Raw genomic sequence first — 6,704 nt, forward strand, 5'->3', positions numbered from 1 at the left:
AGAAGGTATATGTACCTCCGCTGGATAAATATCTAATCCATACGTACCATTTTTTTTATTTACCGGATGATCAGGTCAGCGAGTCCGATAGTCCGGAATTACTCAAAAAAACAGGATTTGTCAGTACCCACTCTGTTAAAGGTAATTACCCTTTGACAACATAGTAGCGATAATGGCACAACTATTAAGTAACATCATCTACATTACTAATAAATAGTTTTTTATCTTTTGTATTTCACAGAAGCAGTAATTACCTGATCAAGCCCAAGGTCACATCTACATTCATACTATTTCAATAAATCAATACATGTAAGCACAATTGTTATACTGTATTTTTTATATATCTTTTTCAACCTATGTTGTATATCTATATACATTTCCTGATTACAATACACCTGTATTTTTACTGTATTAGTTAATTAATTGACTAGCACTGGGTGGTGTGTAGGGACCTACCTGTAATCCTGGGCAGCTGCTAAAAATCCATGCAGTAGCGCTTGTGTATACAAAAAAAGACCTGATAGAGTAACTAAAATTGCAAATAGAAGGACACCTGGGAAATAATGATCATAATATAATACATTATAACTTGTTCTTCAATAAGGGAATCTCTCGAGGGGCCACAAAAACAATGAACTTTCGGAAGGCAAAGTTCCATCAACTCAGAGAAGCCCTTAACAATATAAAATGGGATAATGTCCTCAAAAAGAACAATACTGACACTAAATGGGAGACTTTTAAAAATATCTTAAATTCTCACTGTAAGATGTATATAACCTTATGAGAATAAAAGGGTCAGAAATAAAAGAAAACCAATATGGATGAATAAAAATGTTAAGGGGGCAATAAATGACAAAAATAAAGCATTTAAACTACTAAAACAGGACGGCAGTGAAGAAGCATTAAAAAGCTATAGAGAAAAATGTAAAATATGTTAAAAAAAAACAGATAAAAGCCACAAAAATAGAAACAGAAAGACTCATTGCCAAAGAGAGTAAAACTAACCCCAAAATGTTCTCTAACTATATAAATGGCAAAAAGGTTAAAAATGAAAGTGTTGGCCCTTTAAAAAATGATGAGGAAGAAATTATAAACGGAGATCAGGAAAAAGCAAATATATTAAACATATTCTTCTCCACTGTGTTCACAGAGGAAAATGAAATGCCAGGTGAAATACAGCGAGATAAGGTAAACTCCCCAGTACAGGTCACCTGTCTAACCCAGGAAGTAGTACAGACTAACCCAGGAAGAAGTACAGTGCCGCATACAAAAAAAATCTAAATAGACAAATTGCCAGGTCCAGATGGCATTCACCCCCGAGTTCTAAAGGAATTAAGTAATGTAATAGACAGACCCCTATTTTTAATATTCAGGGACTCTATAGTATAGTTTCCCAGGACTGGCGCATGGCAAATGTGGTACCAATATTTAAAAAGTGATCAAAAGGTGACCCCGGGAATTGTTGACCTGTTAGTTTAACCTCCGTTAATATTTAAATTGTTTGAGGGTTTTCTAAGGGATGAAATTCTGGAGTATCTTAATAAAATAAATGTATGACCCCATATCAGCATGGCTTTATGAGGGATCGGTCCTGTCAAACTAACCGGATCAGTTTTTATGAGGAGGTGAGCTCCAGACTAGACCAGGGGCAATCGCTGGACGTCATATATCTGGAATTTTCCAAAGCATTTGATACAGTGTCACATAAAAGGTTGGTTCATAAAATGAGAACGATTGGGCTGGGGGAGAATGTGTGTAAGTGGGTAAGTAACTGGCTCAGTGATAGGAAACAGAGGGTGGTTATTAATGGTACTTATTCTGATTGGGTGACTGTTACTAGTGGGGACCACAGGGGTCAGTCTTGGGTCCTATTCTATTTAATATATTCATTAATGACCTTGTAGAGGGGTTGAATAGTAAAGTAGCAATCTTTGCAGATGATACTAAACTCTGTAAAGTGGTAAACACAATAGAGGACAGTGCCAACGGCTGTCCGGGCATGCTGGAAGTTGTAGTTTTGCAACATCTGGAGGTCCGCAGGTTGAAGACCACTGTTCTATTGGATAGTAACAGCACAGGTAAAGGTAATGCACACCTGAGAATTGGTTCATTGTATTGAGATCGGTGATTGGAAGATGAGATGGCGCGGCGTTATGGCGCTATGTACCTAGTACATATAAGGTCGGGGAGAACACGTGGAGAGGTGTTTGCCATTTTTCCTGATGCACCGAAACTAGTAGAGGGCGACAAGTTATAGTTTTTAACCCCTTAAGGACCAAGGGCGTACAGGTACGCCTTTGCTCCCTGGTACTTAAGGACCAAGGGCGTACCTGTACGCCCGTGGGAATTTCGGTCCCCGCCGCGCGCCGGGCGGGGATCGCGCCGGGGTGACTGCTGATATTTATCAGCAGGCACCCCGTGCAAATGCCCAGGGGGGTCATTAGACCCCCCCCATGTCGGCGATCGGCGCAAATCGCAAGTGAATTCACACTTGCGATTTGCGCCGATTCCGGGTCATACGGGTCTATGGTGACCCGGTGACCCGGAATAGAAGGGGGATCGCAGGTGTCCTAGACACCCACGATCCCCCTGTAGCCATAGGAGTGAGGTGGCAGGGTTGCCACCCCTCCTATCTCTGCTATTGGTGGTCTAGACGCGACCACCAATAGCAGATCGGGGGCGGAGGGGTTTACTTTCGGTTTCCCCTTCCTGCCCTCCCACAATAGGCGGGGCAGGACGGGGAAACCGACAGGGACCGGTGCCGAAGATCCACTTACCCATCGGCGACGGCAGCGGCGACGATCAGCGGCGGCAGCGGGCGACGAACGGCGGAAGAAGAGGACCGCGACGCAGCTCCCTGGATCCAACGGAAGCCGGTGAGTTACTTAACAACATCTGGAGGGCTACAGTCTGAGACCACTATAGTGGTCTCTAAACTGTAACCCTCCAGATTTTGCAAAACTACAACTCCCAGCATGCCCAGAGAGCTGTTTAGGCTTGCTGGGAGTTGCAGTTTTGCAACAGCTGGAGGTCTACAGTTTGAGACCACTGCAAAGTGATCTCTATACTGTGCACCTCCAGATCTTGCAAAACTACAACTCCCAGCATGCCCAGACAGCAGTTTGCTGTCTGGGCATGCTGGGAGTTGTAGTTTTGCAACATCTGGAGGTCCACAGTTTGGAAACCACTATGCAGTGGTCTCTAAACTATAGCTCTACAGATGTTGCAAAACTGCAACTCCCAGCAAGCCTAAACAGCTCTCTGGGCATGCTGGGAGTTGTAGTTGCGATCCCTCCAGCTGTTGCATAACTACATCTCCCAGCATGCCTTTCGGCGATCAGTACATGCTGGGAGTTGAAGTTTTGCAACAGCTGGAGGCACACTGGTTGGAAAATACTGAGTTAGGTAACAGAACCTAACTGAAGGTTTTCCAACCAGTGTGCCTCCAGTTGTTGCAAAAGTACAACTCCCAGCATGCACGGTCTGTCAGTACATGCTGGGAGTTGTAGTTTTGAAACAGCTGGAGGTACAGGGTACATTCACACTGGCGGGTTTACAGTAAGTTTTCTGCTTCAAGTTTGGGCTGTGGCAAATTTTTCACAAACTCCTAGCGGTAAATTCACTGTAAACCCGCCAGTGTGAATGTACCCTAAAAACACTACACTTACACATAATAAAGAGTAAAACACTACATATACACCCCCTTACACTGTCCCCCTAATAAAAAATAAAAAACGTATTGTACGGCAGTGTTTCCAAAACAGAGCCTCCAGCTGTTGCAAAACAACAACTCCCAGCATTTCCGGACAGCCACTGACTGTCCAGGCATGCTGGGAGTTTAGCAACAGCTGGAGGCACCCTGTTTGGGAATCACTGGCGTAGAATACCCCTATGTCCACCCCTGTGCAATCCCTAATTTAGTCCTCAAATGCACATGGCGCTCTCTCACTTCGGAGCCCTGTCGTATTTCAAGGAAACAGTTTAGTGCCACATATGGGGTATCTCCGTACTTGGGAGAAATTGCGTTACTAATTTTGGGGGCTTTTTTTTCCTTTTACCCCTTATGAAAAAGAAAAGTTGGGGTCTACACCAGCCTGTTAGTGTAAAAAAAAATTTTTTTTTACATTAACATGCTGGTGTTGTCCTTTACTTTTTATTTTCACGGGAGGTAAAAGGAAAAAAAGACCCCCAAAATTTGTAACGCAATTTCTCCTGAGTACGGAGATACCCCATATGTGGGCGTAAAATGCTCTGCGGAAGCACAACAAGGCTCAGGAGTGAGAGCGCACCATGTACATTTGAGGCCTAAATTGGTGATTTGCACAGGGGTGGCTGATTTTACAGCGGTTCTGACATAAGCGCAAAACAATAAATACAGACATGTGACCCCATTTTGGAAACGACACCCCTCACGGAACGTAACAAGGGGTATAGTGAGCCTGAACACCCCACAGGTGTTTGACAAATTTTCATTAAAGTTGGATGGGAAAATGAAAAAAAAAAATTTTTCACTAGAATGCTGGTGTCACCCTAAATTTTTCATTTTCACAAGGGAAAATAAAAAAAAGCCCCCCAAAATTTGTAACCCAATTTCTTCTGAGTAAGAGCATACCCCATATGTGGATGTAAAGTGCTTTATGGGTGCACTACAATGCTCAGAAGAGAGGGAGCGCCATTGGGATTTTGAAGAGAAAATTTGTCCAGAATTGAAGGCCACTTGTGTTTACAAAGCCCCCATGGTACCAGAACAATGGACCCCCCCCCCATATGTGACCCCATTTTGGAAACTACACCCCTCATGTAATGTAATAAGGTGCGCAGTGAGCATTTACGCCCCACAGGTGTCTGACAGATTTTTGGAACAATGATCCGTGAAAATGAAAAATCTAATTTTCCATTTGCACAGCCCACTGTCCCAAAGATCTGTCAAACACCAGTGGGGTGTAAATGCTCACTGCACCACTTATTAAATTCTGTGAGGGGTGTAGTTTCCAAAATGGGGTCACATGTGGGGGGGGGTCCACTGTTCTGGCACCACGGGGGGCTTTGTAAATGCACATGGCCCCTGACTACCATTCCAAACGAATTCTCTTTCCAAAAGCTCAATGGTGCTCCTCCTCTTCTGTGCATTGTAGTTCGCCTGTAGTGCACTTCAGGTCCACTTATGGGGTACCTCCATACTCAGAAGAGATGGGGTTACAAATTTTGGGGGGTATTTTCTGCTATTAACCCTTGCAAAAATGTGAAATTTGTGGGGAAACACACATTTTAGTGAAAAAAATATATATATTTTTTTACATATGCAAAAGTCGTGAAACCCGTGTGGGGTATTAAGGCTCACTTTATTCCTTGTTACGTTCCTCAAGGGGTCTAGTTTCCAAAATGGTATGCCATGTGTTTTTTTTTTTTGCTGTTCTGGCACCATAGGGGCTTCCTAAATGCGACATGCCCCCCGAGCAAAATTTGCTCTCAAAAAGTCAAATATCACTCCTTCTCTTCGGAGCATTGTAGTTCGCCCGTAATGCACTTCATGCCAACTTATGGGGTGCCCCCATACTCAGAAGAGATGGGGTTACAAATTTTGGGGGGTATTTTCTGCTATTAACCCTTGCAAAAATGCGAAATTTGGGGGGAAACACACATTTTAGTGAATTTTTTTAAAATTTTTTTTACATATGCAAAAGTCGTGAAACACCTGTGGGGTATTAAGGCTCACTTTATTCCTTGTTACGTTCCCCAAGGGGTCTAGTTTCCAAAATGGTATGCCATGTGGGTTATTTTTGCTGTTCTGGCACCATAGGGGCTTCCTAAATGCAACATGCCCCCCAAAAACCATTTCTGAAAAACGTACTCTCCAAAATCCCCTTGTCGCTCCTTCGCTTCTGAGCCCTCTACTGCGCCCGCCGAACACTTTACATAGACATATGAGGTATGTGCTTACTCGAGAGAAATTGGGCTACAAATACAAGTATACATTTTCTCCTTTTACCCCTTGTAAAAATTCAAAAATTGGGTTTACAAGCACATGCGAGTGTAAAAAATTAAGATTGTGAATTTTCTCCTTCACTTTGCTGCTATTCCTGTGAAACACCTAAAGGGTTAAAACACTTACTGATTGTCATTTTGAATACTTTGGGGGGTGTAGTGTTTATAATGGGGTCATTTGTGGGGTATTTCTAATGGGAAGACCCTTTAAATCCACTTCAAACCTGAACTGGTCTCTGAAAAAAAGCGAGGTTCAAAATTTTGTGAAAAATTGGAAAAGTGCTGCTGAACTTTGAAGCCCTCTGGTGTCTTCCAAAAGTAAAAACACGTCAATTTTATGATGCAAACATAAAGTAGACATATTGGAAATGTGAATAAAATAAAAAAATATTTTGAATATCCATTTTCCTTACAAGCAGAGAGCTTCAAAGTTAGAAAAATGCAAAATTTTCTAATTTTTCATCAAATTTTGGGATTTTTCACCAAGAAAGGATGCAAGTTACCAAAAAATGTTACCACTATGTTAAAGTAGAATATGTCACGAAAAAACAATCTCGGAATCAGATTGATAACTAAAAGCATTCCAGAGTTATTAATGTTTAAAGTGACAATGGTCAGATGCAGGTCAGGTGCAAAAAACGCTCTGGTCCTAAGGTGTAAAATGGCCTGGTCCTTAAGGGGTTAATTATCAAATCCAGTAATCCAGTAAAGGGGACTGC

General features: G+C 42.4%; 1 protein-coding gene across 5 annotated transcripts in view; it reads right to left on the reverse strand.

The window, feature by feature from the left end:
• Positions 1 to 6,704, reverse strand: part of EPOR (erythropoietin receptor) — a 99,496-nt gene that overhangs the window by 17,762 nt on the left and 75,030 nt on the right. Inside the window, exon 2 of one of the 5 annotated variants that reach the window (XM_056570395.1) lies at positions 457 to 553. The exons of 3 other annotated variants lie outside the window; for them this stretch is intronic. The gene's annotated coding sequence lies outside the window, so the exon portion shown is untranslated. Of the gene's footprint in view, positions 1 to 456; positions 730 to 6,704 lie in introns of those variants that run through there. One more of the 5 variants, XM_056570394.1, reaches the window with a different exon arrangement.

Source organism: Hyla sarda, chromosome 4 (assembly GCF_029499605.1).
Source record: "Hyla sarda isolate aHylSar1 chromosome 4, aHylSar1.hap1, whole genome shotgun sequence".
In the NCBI taxonomy this organism is placed as follows: domain Eukaryota; kingdom Metazoa; phylum Chordata; class Amphibia; order Anura; family Hylidae; genus Hyla; species Hyla sarda.